At 44.3% G+C, this 16,388-nt stretch overlaps 1 long non-coding RNA gene across 1 annotated transcript in view; it reads left to right on the forward strand.

Annotated features, from left to right (window-relative positions):
- Nucleotides 1-10,663, forward strand: part of LOC122173571 (uncharacterized) — a 52,732-nt gene extending 42,069 nt beyond the window's left edge. Inside the window, exon 3 of the long non-coding RNA XR_006174147.2 lies at nucleotides 8,847-10,663. This is a non-coding gene — a long non-coding RNA (uncharacterized LOC122173571). The remainder of the gene's footprint in view (nucleotides 1-8,846) is intronic.
- The last annotated feature ends 5,725 nt before the right edge of the window (nucleotides 10,664-16,388 follow it).

The raw sequence follows: 16,388 nt of genomic DNA on the forward strand, positions 1-16,388 counted from the left end.
AAAATGTCTTCCATATCTGGAATTAGAAGTTCTAAAATACCATAAAAGAAGCTATTCTTGCTGTACTACTAGCATGACTGCACCTGAAAGCACTAAAATGTGTCAGCCTGTTCCCATGCGACTCCCAGACCAGTTTTAGGAGGGATAGAAAAGCTTCTGAAATTTTGGATGCTCATGCAGATTGAGCCAGAAATCCAAACCCTTCTAAGCTTGCTGTCATTGAGGCAACTCCTTAGACCAGCATGCAGCACTTCAGGGATCCTTCTGCTCTAGAATCTCCTTTTGTAAGCTCATCTGGTTCTGCAGCACTCTTCTTCTGGGTGACTTAGCTCTCCAGCCAGGTCACACTTAAAGTTCAGTCCCCTTCAACGGAAGCAAAAGGCCACCTAAATGTCAAACAAAAATAAAGTTCTTCTGCAAGTCTTGGGCCCACTCTCTTCAGCCCACCCTCTGGGCCTAAGTTCCCTCTACAGTGCATGCCTGCGTGGCCGTGCAGAAGGCCACCAAGGGCCACACACTTGACTCCCCCAGCCCCGAAGCTGTGGCGCGGCAAGGAGACATGCCTCTCTCTCCCAGCTTCGGGGCTGTAGGAGGGAGAGAGGACTCCCCCGGCCCCAGCCCCAGCCTCAGCCCCAGAGCTGCTGTGGCAGGGGGAGGCACATCTCCCCGGGCCTCAGCCCCGGAGCTGCTGCTGGGGGGAGAGAGGGCTGGGGGGGGAGTCCTCTCTCCCCATGGCAACCTGCACCCCAAACCCTTCATACCTGGCCCCACCCCAGAGCCCACATCCCCACTTGGAGCCCTCACTCCCACCACGCTCCAACCTTCTGCCCCAGCCCTGATCCCCCTCCCACACCCTGACCCCCTCATCCCTGGTCCCACCCCAGAGCCCGGATCTCCAGCCGGAGATCTCAGCTCCCGCACCCCAATCCTCTGCCCCAGCCCTGAGGCCCCTCCCACCCTCTGAACCACTCTGCCCAAATCCTACCACATACCACCTCCATATTGGTGCACATAGCAAAATTCATTCTGCACCTGGATAGGAATAATTAGAGGGAATATTGCTCTGGTCTACCTTACAATTCTTTTCTGCTCTGTACTAGGCTTTCCCCCTTGTGGGTCTATTGTAGTCTATCATTCACTGGCTGAAGTTCCTGACTCTTTGCCCCTATTTGTAGGCCCTGGAGAGGTCTTCACTCATTTTAACTGAGCTTTTCTTTCCAGAATTTTCTCCCTGGAGGCCCTTTTCCCTAGCAGGTTCCTACTGTCTCAGCTCCCAGTAGACTCTCCTGGGGACCTCCCTGCTTCCTACAGACCCTACCTCAAGGCTTCCCACATAGGCCAAAGATGCTCCCTGGCATTCCTATCACTGCTTTCTCCTGAGCCTTTTCACTGTGTTCTCGCAAGCCTTTTTATTATGAGGCCCAGGTGTTCACCATGCTAACACCTTATCCCATTCGCCCTGGCACCCTGAAAGTTTGCAGAGAGCCTATGCTGCTGCTTGAGGACCGTGTCTGTGCTTCTCCCAAGCCCAGCCCAGCCTAGCCTGATGTTAATATCTCCTCCCCCCCATTAGCCCTGGCCCCTCTGGCTGGGACACAGTTAATTATGGCACAGGTGTAGCTGGCCCCCTTTCTCCTTGCATGGGCCAGTTACCCTGTAACACTTGCCTATCATATGTTGAAAATGGATCAGCTTCTGTTTTATATATTAGGCAGCAGACATATTTACTATACCTGACATCGTTATTGCAAATTGTATCATTGTTAAGAGTGCTCAGCTTTGCCATGTAACAGGTTCTGCTTTTAACAAACTAACAAATATAATAATTGTGTTTTTATTGTGGTAGTGTCTACAGCCGCCAATTAGGGATCAGGATCTCCATGTGCTAGGTACTGTCTATTCAAATAATGAAAAGTCAGCCTCTGACCCAAGGTGTTTATAGTCTAGGAAGAGTTTACTATCTAAGTGAAATCCTTCACATTCGTGCTTCATCCTTCTTTCATTGAAATCAATGGCAAAACTTCTATTGACTGAATGAGAGCTGCTTCAGCTCCATAAATTGTCATCTAATTTGTTTTGCTCTTCTTTCTGGAAAAGATTCCTTGGACTCAACAGTAAGGAAAGTTTTTAACATACCTGAAACTACCACATGTGCTTTCTGGATTTTCACTAATACAAAGTTTTCTGCATTGCCTCTTCAATGTAAAGACTAAGTAGCTATAATAACATAAAACAGTCCTATAGAAACTTGTTTATAAAATTCAAGTAACATTACATTTTTCTCAATAGCTAGCTTAGAATAAGCACTAAAATAGCTTTTATACAGTCCATAAGGCCAAAAAACAAATGCAACTCTGCACATTTTTTACTGAGAGTTCCACAAGTGACGTGCAAGGCATAAGTGTTGCCAGAAACCATAAGCAAAAGCATTGTGTTAAAACTTTGCATGTCTTGATGCCAAAAAACTACTTAAGATTCATCTCAAGTCTCAACAGAATTATGAATTAAATGACACAATCAAAACAAAAGCAGAGTACACACTACATCACACAACTTTATTTTTAATAATTTGCCTGGATGCACATATATATAATTGAATATGTATTTGAATATCTGTTGTGATTTAAGATATGAATCCTATGTGTGTGTGTGTGCGCGCATCGGCATGAGAAAATATTATCTGGTGAACAGAGTTCTCTTCTTATCCTTAGAATAGGTACAACACTAGCAGCACTGCTTTATCAATGTACCTGAGCCTATTCTGGATGGGCCCCCTCTAGTGGTGAAATGGGAGTTCAGCCTCTATGCCCATTCAATCCCTGGTTTCCCTGCTGAGACTGTGAATAAGGATGCTAATACATGCCATATTTAGTGATGGTATTGTGATGGGGCCATAATTTGTACAGATTCTTATGTATAGTATAAGGCCACTTCTATATCATTCCTTTCATCCAATAGCATTATATATATTACAATTTTTGCAGCTTCTAAAAGTGACCTAAAACAGCTTTCCATGCATGTACAAATCCTATCTGACCCTGAAGGGTCATGAAATATCATAAATTAAACCTGAAGCAGGTGAGATTACATAGTATTATTATTCACATTTGAAAAAAGAGCAATTGAAGGCCTAGAAAATTTAGGGCACTTTTGCAGCGGTGGGAGCAAATCTGGCCCCAAGTATTTTATATAACAGTTCCCTTTCCTTCCTGGGTTACTCAGAAGCAGGCAACACGCACCTGTGTGCTCAGGGACCTGATATAGTTGGCAGTAAAGGAATTCCTGAGTATCCCGGTGGCAAAGCTGGATAGGTGGGAATCCTCTATCCACCCCTTGCTGCAATCCTTTTACATATAAGTAAATACATTTTGGCACTGCCTCCACTTGGTGGGGCCCTGTGCACCCACACACTGGTGTTCCTTGGGAGCCTCCAGGAATAAACCTCAGTTAATCCATGCAGTGAGTCTAACTCCAAAGTATCAATTATAAAGTCTATACAAACAGTATACTCTGAGATTAGAGTTAATACACCTTTACTTAACAATTTAGAAAAATATGATATAACATTGAAATTAATTAAAATGTCACAGCCACTTTAAATCAGCAGGGGCACTTCAAAAAAATCAATTAATAAATGCAGTTTGCAGTAGTAAGTAAAACCTAACCAACTTACATTCATACTGCCATCAGTTACCCATGCCTGAACATGCACCCCTCTTCATTTCAGCATTCTAGACCATGATGGGGTGTACAAACTCCACCCTGGGCCTGAAGGGATTAAAGGACAATCCTGGGCCCAGGCAGCCCCACCCCTCCAGACCTGGAGGGGAAGCTTAAAGGGAGCAACCCAGCTTAGACTAGGGAGGAAGACACACCTATCACGAGGGTTCCTGGACAAGGGTGCCGACTTAGCTTCCTTGCGAGCAACAGGACTGCATGCTGAGCCCAGATGAGATTGAAGGCTTAGTTGTCTTTTCTTTTGTTACTTTATATTAGCCGTGGAGCTCTGGGAAGAGACAGGCAATAGGAAGGGACCCAGGGAAGGTAACTCTGAGGACACTCCAGGGTGCCAGATGCTGTTGATCCTTGTAAGGCCCTAGGTTGGAGCCCGGTGGAGTGGGAGGTCCCGTGCTCCCCCAACAACTGCCCCAGCTGCAGAAGGGACATAAACCACATCCAATCTCACTCCCCCTCTGATAAGGAGAGGGCAAAAACATTGCAAGCCTGGGGTGAAGCTAAGCCCATCCTCAGGTGAGGGACTGGACTGAAAGGACATCTCACTGAGTTGTGATACTGAGTGTACTACCCACTAGACCAGCTGGCCCTCTGAAGGCTCTATTACACAGACGGTCATGTGGGCATGCTTGAAGATCTTGAAGCTGGGGACAGCACTCTGCTACTACAGTAGAGAAGTCCAGCCAAGGCAACGAGGGGCAGAATGAGTGTAACTTGGGATCATTCCAAGCTGCACAACCCCTCTCAAGATAGGAGTTGTTACAACCACAGGTCAGTAACTCTGGATCCTGGTTAGCCAATGAGAGCATGTCTTTTCTTTTCAGACTCAAGAAAACCCCTCAAAGTCTCTTCACTATCCCCATTCCCCTAATAGCACTTTCCTAACAAAGAAGGTTGTGGTTACTCACACAACTTTCACTGCATGCCAACCTGTGATGGGGTGACTACCCCCACACTCGCCCTGCAGGGTTTAATACAGGCCAGATGGGCCAATTAATCCATTAGACAACTGATAAAGGAGACTCAACTGGTGGGGCCTTTAAAGCCCAGGAGCTGAAAGGAGAAGAGGCTACTGGGAAAAGGCAGACACTCCCAGGAGAAAGGAAGGAGGCTTTGGGGAACTGGTAGGCCCAGGAAAAAAAGGGGAATGAGTAGTAGGAAGAGCAGTGAGGCCACAGAGAGGAGGCCCAGACTGCTGAGCTGAGGGTCCCTGGGCTGGAACCTGGAGAAGAGGATGGGCCCTGGTTCCCCTACCAGCCACTGGGCAAGTAGCACCCAGGCAGTGAGCGAGAGGACTGCCTAGGACTATTGAGGAACTAAACTCCCCTGGAAGGGGGGAACACAGACAGTGACTTAGCCAGAAGGCTAAGTAATGAAGAGGACACTGTGGCTCCTGGGGCTATGGAAGGAGCTGCAGACAGACAGAGTGACAGTGTGCAAACCACGGATGGGGAGGCATCAGCCTTGAGCTAATCCCCAGAGTACCAGGGGGAGGTGCCAGTCTGGCAGTGAGTGATGTGCCCCATGACACAACCTCAGTCAGTTGTGGGCACAGCAATGATCTCTGCCCTGGCTCCAATGAAGCCTCCTTGGCTCCATGCTTGGTCAAAACCCCAGCAGTTTCTTAGCAGCAGCTCCGGTCTTGGACAGAGCTCCACAAGGCAATCTCCCATCCCAGACCAGGATCTCAGCTCCCCTCACTTCTAGAAGTCGAAATCTCTTTTCCCCAAGGCATCATGGGAGCTGTAGTCTCCAAGGCTGGATTGCAGCACTCGGTATCTTCCTGTCTGGAACACCCCCAGTTAAGTTCAGAGGCTCCTCTAATAGGGGGTGCCTACACTTATGCTGGGCAACCAGAAATGAGCAATTCACAATTTGTAACCACCTGTGACAAGTTTGATGGAGGTGAATTGTGCAGCATCACATGACAACCCTGTGGCAGAGGGAGAAACAGAATCCAGTACTCCAGGACAACATTCAACTGCATTAACCATGAGGCCTTTCACCTCCTACAGTTCCTGTCTTCATTCACTACACACCTTCCAACTTCTGCCACAAATGAAGCAATGGACCTACAGACAAGCAGCCTCTTTAACTACACAACCCTGATTCATCCCTAGAGTAGGTCCATCCTGTGCACTGAATAATGCAAAAAAGTATGTGATCATATAATTGACTGAATCCTAATGCATATACATAAGGAGAGGAAATTAAGATTGCTCAGCCAACTATAATACTGGTATTTTCTAACTCTTTTTTTCTATTTTCTAACTGCATACTTGGCTTTGGAACCTTCACATTGTTTCAAAGTTGGTTGTTTTTTTAATACAATTTCCTAATTTAAATATAACCCTGGAAAATCTCCCAGAAATTCCATCATGTGGAACTATATTAACCCCCATCTTGGGTCATTACCAGGGGTTTGGACCTTTAGATCCACAGCACAGACCTCTACCGCTTGAGATAACAGAGTAACTGATAACTGTAGTAGACTGTTATCCCAGACAAGCCAGTGGGTTTCAGAGCTATTTGTTGACAGCAGAGGAATGTAGAGACTCAGGCCTCCTGGATTCAATTCCAGGTTCTGGAGGGGAGTGTTCTCCAGTAGCTGTAGAACTTACTGCCCCTGTGCCCCCTGCCTATATATCTCCCCCTCTGCTTTGCTCCTGCCCCCAGCTCTTGACCTCTGCTCCTATCCAGCCTCCTGGTACTCCCCCCCCACACACACACCTTATTCAAGCCCCTCTCTCTGAAACCATGCCTCCCTCCTGCTCTGAACCTATATTTGTTAGAAATAAGGATTAAGGGCATGCTCCAAAGCTCCATGTAGTCAGGAAAAACAAAAATCTCATTAGTTTCAATGGGCTTTTTGACCAGGTTCAGAATTCACGAAAGAAAAGAAACACTTGTGTTAATTTTTTCTTCCCTTTGGACTGGTGAAGTTGGCACTGGCTCGGTAGACGGGTGAAACATGGAGGGGCGGAGATGATGAACAAAATTGGTATGTATAAGAAGGAATGATTGCACATATGTGCTGTAAATTCTTCAGCTTAGATTAATGTTTTCCTGTGAATATAATTGGCTGCCTTCTGGTTTAGGCCAGATGACCAGTTATATTTCAGCACAGCTATAAAGTTGAATCTAGATGAAATATTTGGACAATGGGAGCCAATGTCTGTGAGCTATCCAGAAAATTATTAAATAAACAAAAAACACTGGAACCTCTAACAGCAGAACATAATAATAATTATTACTTTTCATTCACATATAATATTTAAATTCTACTGCATAGACTGACAAAAATAAACAAACCGCTCCATTGTGCTAAAAAAAAGCAGGTTACCATAGCATCACCTTCACATGTATGGCAACATACTATTTCTCAATGAAAAGCCTATCATCATTAATCCGGGCACCAACAGATTGTCATGGCAAAATAAGTCTATACATTTGTTTGCTACTTAAATGTTCCCATCCTGCATTTGCAGTCAAATATCAGTAAGAGAAAGAAGGGACTAAATTCTAGTCCTACTGATGTCTATGGGCCTTTTATTATTGACTTATTGGACCAGGATTTGGCCCTGTGGACCAGATTTTGAGATCATTTACACTGATGTAAATTGGGAGTAATTGAATTGATAGTCCACATTTACAGTTATGCAAGTGGCATTGGCATCTGGCTTATGGGTTTAGCCCTATAAACCAGATTATCTTCCCCTATTCTGATCACTTTCCACCTCTATATGCTACAAAACAGTCAGAGTCTGGCCCTAACTAGGTAGCTGAGAATTCCTCACATATGTAGGGAGAATCTCTCAGAGGGTATAAAGCCAACGTAGCTGGCTCCTACGCCAACTACCTTCCCCTGCTCTGGTGTAAGGTGCATTGCAAAGTGTGTTTGTGCTCTACCAGTTCTGCACTGGCATATGGCGTGGTCCCCAGTGAAACAGAGTCAGCTGGTGTTCATTGGATTTTAACGTACTTTGGGGTAGGGGCAATTTAAGAATCAGAGAATTGCAACTGGCTCCCTGACTGCCCTTCTGCCCCATGTCTTGCACTCGGCAGATGTCAAAACAGGAGAGGATCTAGGCCTATGTATTTAGGCGATGCACGAGTGAGATTAAGGACCAGAAGGGGCAATAAAATGATACTCATTGCTGCTTTTCAGTAGACTCACTGCCTTCTATGTTCTCTTCCTGAGCGTACATCTTGATTTTAGGTACTCAGAAAGGGCCCAATCCCAGTAAATGGAAAGGCTGTCATTGCCTGCAATAGATGTGGGATCAGGTCTAAATATACATCCTTTTGAAATCTGGTCCTTAATCTTTCCTATTCTTCTGTGACTTGCTTCAAATTTGTCAACATTTCTTTCGGGTATTAAATTGATCAAAGAACTGAGGCTTAGGAAATGCATCGCCATGCCTTTATTCACATCCCCATCAAACTAGCATTGCTTTACTCCGTGCAGATTTGTTTCCATTATACAACATCAAGATTTTGTTTCAAACAGAATTGTAATGAACCTGGGGCTCATTGCTGGCTTCCTCCCCTTCATCCCAGAAGGATGTAGCCAGTGAAGTGTACTGTTACTCAACCTCCAAGCTGTAGAGGGCTGAATAATTCAGAGTACAGAAAGATGAGGTACTATCCTATGGTAATAGAGGGGACCAGGTACAGTAGGTAGCTTGGAGTTGTGTGAGAGCAAGAACAGCTGGCAGCAAGGGCCCCGGAGCCATTGTAGAAGTGGGGTGGCCAAGGCCAAAATGCCCCTTCCCTCCCTGGCAGAATCTATTATTCTGCAGAGTGGAGGGAATCTGCAGGGGACATGAATTCTGTACTTGCGCACTGGGGCAGAATTCTCCCAGGAGTACATAGTGCATCTTTGCCTTTAGCAGTATGATCATGTTTTTCCAACAGCACATATGTTTCTTTTGTTAAAAAGTGAGGGGCATGGCCCTCCCACTTTTAAAAGTGAAGGGCCTTGGCCACCTTCCTCCTACCCCCCAGTTCTGGTGCCAGTGGCTGGCAAGTTGATCACTGGTTGTGGAGAGAAGTCCAGGAAGCTTGATAATGACTATAAATACATTAAATAATATTTTATCCTTTAATAGGAGGAGGGAAGAACTCTTGGAACTGAAAAGTTCAACATGGATTGTGACTGGGCAATTGGAGACAGAATATCTGACGAGAAGGTGGGTTACTGACTGAACTACAGGGAAAAGTGAGTGAGAAGAAATTAATCAGAAGCAAGGTGAAGTGTGTGGACTTGATTCTGCCAGGAACTGAGCAGCAGTCAATTACATGCTTAGATGCTTTGCTGGATCAGGGTCAAAGTATTGAGCACCTTGCAGAAGTTCAGGGCCAGAGTGTTTAGCACCTTGCCCTAACAGAAGAACATTGTGAGGAAAGTGATGGTGACATGAAGAAAACATCTCTAATAATATAATTGGAAGTACTACAAATATTTGGCACCCTTCATAAATGGATCTCAAAGCATTTACCAACTTTAATTAGTTTACACTTTATATATTATGTAGCTCAATATGGCAAAATGTGATAGCAAGGTATATCTTGGGGTTTGATAATAGCTGGATCTTCTTTATGGGCCAAATATAACAGTTCTAACTCAGTCAAGTCAGTAGGAGCAGTGGGTGCTTAACACCTCTAAAAATCAGGTCACTTCTTTTTTAGGAGCTTAACTATGCATGTAGGTGCCTAACTTTAGGAATTCTAGAGTGGGATTCTCAAAAGTGCCTAAGGGAATTGAGTTGCAATAGGAATTTGAAAATCCCATCCTTATGTTTGAAATCCTAGCCAATTATAACAGTTTTTATCCAGAAAGATGATGATATACCATAATTCTGTTACTCAAGTAAGGTTTTAAATTATTCATTATTTATTCAGTCTGTATTTCTGTTGAGAGGTAGGTCGACTGAAATCATCTGTACACAAAACATATGTTCATAAAACACAGCCTCATTTTCTACTCTGAGGTGTTTTTTTTTTTTTTTTTTTAAGTTCAGTATGTGTGGATCCATGCCTGAATCCTATTCCATTTCAGGTTGCTTTCAAACATGGCCAAAGAAAGGAAAGGAGAAAATGAATTGATATTGCAAGGTGAAATAAAATGTATAATGAAAGAAATTAAACAATGTTTGTGCATCAAGTCTGGCAGAATTCTTCCTAGGAATGTATCTTATCAGTGATCAGACTGAGCAATGATCTGTTTCATTTTACTTTACCCAATTTGTCAGTGGCAGAAGAAAACAAACAACCAGCAATCCTGATAATTGTAAAAAGCTGGTGTAGTCAGTCAGTGCAAATGAATTCTAATAAGCCTGTCCTAACATCCCTGTAGCCTGAAATCTCCTCCTCCTTATCATTTAAAACCTTATCACAATGATTTTTTGGCTTGCTCCATATTATCGTAATTTGCAAAAAATATACATTCATAAGTTCCCTGAGAACATAGAGCACTGGGTTTAGTTTTGGCTTTTGTAGAACCCTAGAAGCTGGTGAATTATGTAAATTATTAATTTAATTTTTGTGTTTTGCTGCCATGAATTAGCATATCACCATATATTTTCTAAATAAGAAGTTCACGTGTGTCTTCACAAAACTTTAAAACAGGGGTAGGCAACCTTTCAGAAGTGATGTGCCGAGTCTTCATTTATTCATTTTAATTTAAGGTTTCGCGTGCTGGTAATACATTTTAACATTTTCTTAGAAGGTGTCTCTCTCTAAGTCTATATTATATAACTAAACTATTGTTGTATGTAAAGTAAACAAGGTTTTCAAAATGTTTAAGAAGCTTCATTTAAAATTAAATTAAAATGCTGATCTTACGCTGCCAGCCTGCTCAGCCCGCTTCCAGCCTGAGGTTCTGTTCACCAAGGCCGGCAGCGGGCTGAGCGGTGCCTGCGGCCGGGCCGCTGGCTGGCAAGGGGCTGGCAGCCGGGACCCCAGACCTGGGGGGGTGTTCAGGGGTCAAGACAGTGGGGGTTTCAGGGGTCAGGGCAGAGGGCTGGGGTGTGTGGGGGTGCAGGGCAGAAGGCTGAGTGTGGGGGGGGGTTCAGGGAAGAGGGCTGGGTGTTGGGGGGGACTCAAGGTCAGGGCAGAGGGCTGGGGGGGGTGGAGGTGCAGGGCACAAGGCTTGGTGTGAGGGGGTTCAGGGCAGAAGGCTGGGGTGCTCTGCTCATGGGGGTGCTCCCAGCCCCCTGCCCTGAGCGGCTCGTGGCAGGGGGCTGGAAGGGATATGCCCTGTTCCACCCCCTTCCCCAAGGCCCATCCCTACCTCTCTCTGCCTGCTCTATGGAGCAGGGATCATGCTGCGCTCAGCTCTGCTCCGCTCCCCCCTCCCCCTGCCAAGGGCCATCGCCGGCAGGGAGAGGGAGAGGGAGGAGGAGGAGCCGCAATGCACCATGCTGTGGTAAGAAGCGGGGGAGGGGGGAAGCTTGGCTGCTGCAGGACCAAGTTTCTGCCTCCTGCCCCCGCAGGGGAGAGCGGTGGGCAGGGGGAGCTGAAGGGGGCTGGGGGCCGGGACCCCCCCCCCACCGCTCTCCCCTGCGGGGGCAGGAGGCAGAAGCTTGGTCCTGCAGCAGCCAAGCTTCCCTCCTCCCCCGCTTCTTCCCCCAGCGTGGTGCTTTCCTGCCCCTCCGCCTCCTCCTCTCACCGGGCGGGCAGCGTGCCACTCAAAATCGGCTCGCGTACCATGTTTGGCACGCATGCCATAGGTTGCCGACCCCTGCTTTAAAAATACTAGAACATTAATGAAAGGTTTCAGAGTAGCAGCCGTGTTAGTCTGTATCCGCAAAAAGAAGAACAGGAGGACTTGTGGCACCTTAGAGACTAATAGAGACTAATGCTCTAATAAATTTGTTAGTCTCTAAGGTGCCACAAGTCCTCCTGTTCTTCTTAGAACATTAATGGCAATGAGGAGACTGAGCGTCCCATCCTGCTAATCCCCAAATATATTTAAAGAACTACTCTGACCCTTATCTTTCCATTTTCACTGACAAACACACATCTTGGGTGAGATTCTGTGCTACACCTCTAACAGGCATAGCTCAGAACTTGCAGCCAAGGGAGAGAAGGGGCTAGGGTGGCTTTAAGTCACATATTTGCTCTCCTGATCCTGGGCTGCTCCAGGGGCTGGAAAGACCCCCAATGTAGTTTATATGGCTCTGGGAGCCAGTCTAAGTTATGGCAGCCTCCCTGGGTTACTGTATGGGCTTCAGCACTGCCCCAAATCTGCATAGCACTGCATGCTGTACTCCTGATACCCATGCACGACCCTGGCTGCATTCTGGAAGACATTCCAGATATCTTCAACAATGCCTGCACAGGGGGAAACCCACCCTATTCAGAACTGGGGCTTTTAGGGCCTTTTCCACTGGTGCTTCACCTAGTATAAAGAGGCAGGAGCAGGCCCTTGTGTTTCTTATTTATGGCCTGATCCTTCAATAGCTTTGGTATTGACTTCTATAGGGCCAAGGTCAGTCCCTTAAAGCACTTCTACCCCACAATTTAACAAGAGGGTGAAAGTAAATGCAAAAATAGTGAAACAGGTTTCCTTCACTTTGGGGGCTTTATTCTCCCTTTCCTGCATGTAGGTAATTCTCATTGGGCCCAACTCTGAATCCCTCATAAGATTAAATGCCCATTGATGTCAATGGCAGTTTTGTCTGGTAAGGACTGCAGGTTTGGGCTCATTAATACTAGTGGGAGGTGTGCCTGCAAATGAATCCTGGATGTGATTTATGACCATTAAAGAGATTCCTTTATGCTAGGGACTGAACAAGCAAATAGTAAGAGACGGTACCTGCCCAAGGGAGTTATAGTTTAAATAGACAAAAAAGCTAGAATAGGAGAAAGGGAATATTATCTCCTGTCCCAGTGCAGTCCTTAGACACAAGGCACACTCTTACTCTCGCACATTCAATGGCAATACAGGTATTTGGTATTGAATCTCTCAGACAATTCCATAGGACCACAGAAGTGCCATTCCATGTCATGGGAGCCTTACCACTTACTTCAGAGGCATAGTAGGTTCAAGCAAATAGTCTGGTACTCTGTCTCTGATTCTGACCAGTATCTTAGGTGTCAAAGGAAGGGGAAAAATTACCCATAATGTATCTAGCCAATTATATGGGAACAAGAGGATCATTTTATGCCATAAAATAGGAGGTTAGATGACCATTATCATAATTTTAGTTTGCATTTGCATTTACTAAGTTTAGTTTTAGTTAGAGATGTTGCTCACAGTCGTAAAATTATCTAGCTCAGTGGCTCTCAAACTTTTTTACTGGTGACCTCTTTCGCATAGCAAGCCTCTGAGTGCGACCCCCCCTTATAAATTAAAAACACTTTTTTATATATTTAACACCATTATAAATGCTGGAGGCAAAGCAGGGTTTGGGGTGGAGGTTGACAGCTCACGACCCCCCATGTAATAACCTCATGACCCCCTGAGTGGTCCCGACCCCCAGTTTGAGAACCCCTGATCTAGCTCCTTTAAAAATCTAGCCACAATATGTTATCTTAATGACCATCTATGGCAATGAACTCCACATATTAACTAAATCCTGAGAAAAGTGGAAAATTCCTTTTACTTGTTCTAAATTTACTGCCCTTTAATTTTATGGGGAAGTGATATACTTTTCACAGTTTAGATTACATGACAAGATATGTCTCAGTTCTTTGCTGGATCAAGAATAGTTTCAGAAACCACCAATGCAGCTTGATTTTTCTCACAGCAACTACTATCCTCATTTGCAGAAGCACAAACTAGGGTGAGGCTTAAAGCTCTTCATCTGTTGGTGGCCTCCTGGGATGGACGCGCTCTTCCTCTCCCCTTTGTCAGCACTAAGCTGTGTCCAATTATTCACCTTTTAGGGCTATCAAAAGAGATTTATTTTCAGAATAACCTAATAATGTCAAAAACAACACTGTTATGCTCTGTCACCCATCAGAATGCTACAGAGGGAGAAGAGAATGATTGTATCGACTCACTTTGCCTTGCACATTTCACATGACTTCTCTGATGAATTGTCTGACCAATTTAGGAATCTATGTAGGTTATCGTAAATAACTCCCTCACACTCCCTCACGCTTACTAATAACATTACTGCAGAACAGTTACAACACCGTGAGCCACCTCCTATTTCTGAAATAATTATTTTTTCACACAACTTCAAGTCTGCTTGGAAGGCATTATATAAGCTGACTCATGTTTTATGCCATTGAAGCAATTAAGCGGAGCTTTAAAAATCGTTTCCTTGCCCCCTGAAGGTTCTGTTAACAACTATTTGGGCCCTTTGCACAAATATTTCTTCTTACAAAGAGCTAGACTGAGCCTTGGTTCTACCACCTGTATAAGGGCGGCGTGTTGCTGTACCTCCCCAGCAGAAGCTCTAGAAAGGAACTGTGACCTGCAGAGACAGAATTCCTTCTCTGCTCCCCATTTACTCTCAGGGGGAAATAATGTGCACCACTCCCTTACCTGGCACAGATTAATCCCTCCACCCTGCTTCCAGTCCCATACTCTGCCAAATCCAATGGGTGGTGTACTGGTGGAGCAAAACCAAGATTATCAATTGCCCTTCCCTCATCCACTTCCCACCCACCTGGGGGGGGCAGAGCAGGGAGAGGGGGGACCAGGAATATTAGTTGTGCAGCCCCATTTTACCTCCCCTGCAACACACACACACACATGCTAAGATGTAGACAGGTCACAAAGGGGGAGGAGGACCAGGGACATTACTCCCATTATGTGTGGCTGCATTAAGGCCAGGCAAGCTCTGGCCCAAAGATACTTGGTACTTTTACCAAATACTGTAGCTCCATATAAGAAACGGTTGGGTGATTTTAGAATCACTAACACCATTTGTGTAGGAGAGCTAAGATTACAATATGGGAAATTAACTCTCATGCTTCAATGAATAAATTGGCCACCTGCTGGGGACAAGAAGGAATCTACCCTATGTACATCACTGCACAATAAGCTTGGTCCATTATGGTCTGGTGGGTCCCTGAAGCAGGCTTCGGGATTAGATAGACAAATTCCTGTGTTCAGTGATTTAAATAGGTGGGATAATAGGAGGTAATAGGGATAATTTAGTTATAAAACATGCACAAATATTTTTATTTACATTTTGTTCTCAATAAGAGAAAGACCACAGAAAACAATATCTTATCTGTGCCCATATGTTCAATGGGGGCTCTTTATTCCATGGAGTTTTTCTACTGACTCAGTCCAAGCAAGATCAGCCCTTAATAACCCACATTTTTACTATGAGTCTCCTGTAACTTATGCAATATATTGTGTACAAAATGGAAGAGACCTTCTTAAGAAGTGAAAAAGGCTTCTGGCACATTATACGAGAGTTTGAATGACACCTCCATAGAGCAGTAAACTTCCCTCCCTAAATTGTACTGTGGCCTAAGTTGCAGGCCATCTTGCAAAAATTTCTGTATTCACATGAACATTTGTATTGTGCCCTTTTGTGTGACCAGTTGTTTTTAAATTAAAGAACATGAAAAGCAAACAAAAAGTCAGTTACTGTATTCATTTCCTTCATGAGGAAGCAGTAAAAAAACTAGGCTTGCTTAGGGCTGGTTTACATGGTGTGATAATGCACGCCAGCAGGGTGTAAATTCTAAAGCATGGTGTTGTGCACTAACTGGTCTGGGTAGACTCTGCTAGTGCAAACTAAACATTTCCTAGTGTGCATTGATAAAGTAGTGTTTCAACTATGTTAACACACACGATGGACTTTTAGTGCATTCCAGTAGCATCCACATGGACCAGGTAGTGTGCAACACATTTGGTGCGCAGCAGAATTCACACCCCTCTGGTGTTCATTGTCGGACCATGTAGACAAGCCCTTAAACATAAACTCAAATGAAGTCCAGTGATAAAGACCTGTGAGGAGTCTTCGTTAAGGAAAAGTATTTTTTCTTCTTATGTTTAATTTAATTTCACATAGTCACATCATTTTCCAACAATATTAACCTGCTGTACTTATTTAAGAGAATGTGTTTTTTGCCTAAGTAAAGAAGTTGTGATGTATTGCAAAGTTTAATGAAAAATGGGCAGCTCAAGAATGTGTGTTCATTTTATATCCTTTTTTGGATCTATAATTTATATGCCACCTGTTAGAACAGATAAAGAACAAAATACAATCCACTGATCTAAACCAAGTTAGAAACTATTATATCAAATATATTAGGAGCAATATATTGCAAAAAAAAAAAGCATAATTAAAATGAAAATAGAATTAAAATATAAATCAGATAAGAGTTCCTGACAGCATTTCTATTACAACATTTCATTTTTTATTGTGATGATTTTACTCCCAAAATAAAACATCAGCAGTGATCACATGATCATTGTGTTACTTCAAACCTGTGTTTGGTATTTCTAAATGGAACATAGGAGGAGTTTTGTAAAGCATTTTTAATAGAACCTTCTTATTTAAGGCCAGATCCTGATGCCCTCACTCAAGCTTGGTAGTACTTTACTCCACAACTAGTCTCTTTGACTTCATTGGGTCTTCACATGGAGAAAGGGACTGAGTGAGAGAAGGGTGTGAAAATTTGGCCCCTAATAAGCACTTGCAGTCTGATTAAATTACAGTCAAGCTCTCCTAAAC

This window comes from Chrysemys picta, chromosome 3, assembly GCF_011386835.1.
Source record: "Chrysemys picta bellii isolate R12L10 chromosome 3, ASM1138683v2, whole genome shotgun sequence".
NCBI lineage: Eukaryota > Metazoa > Chordata > Testudines > Emydidae > Chrysemys > Chrysemys picta.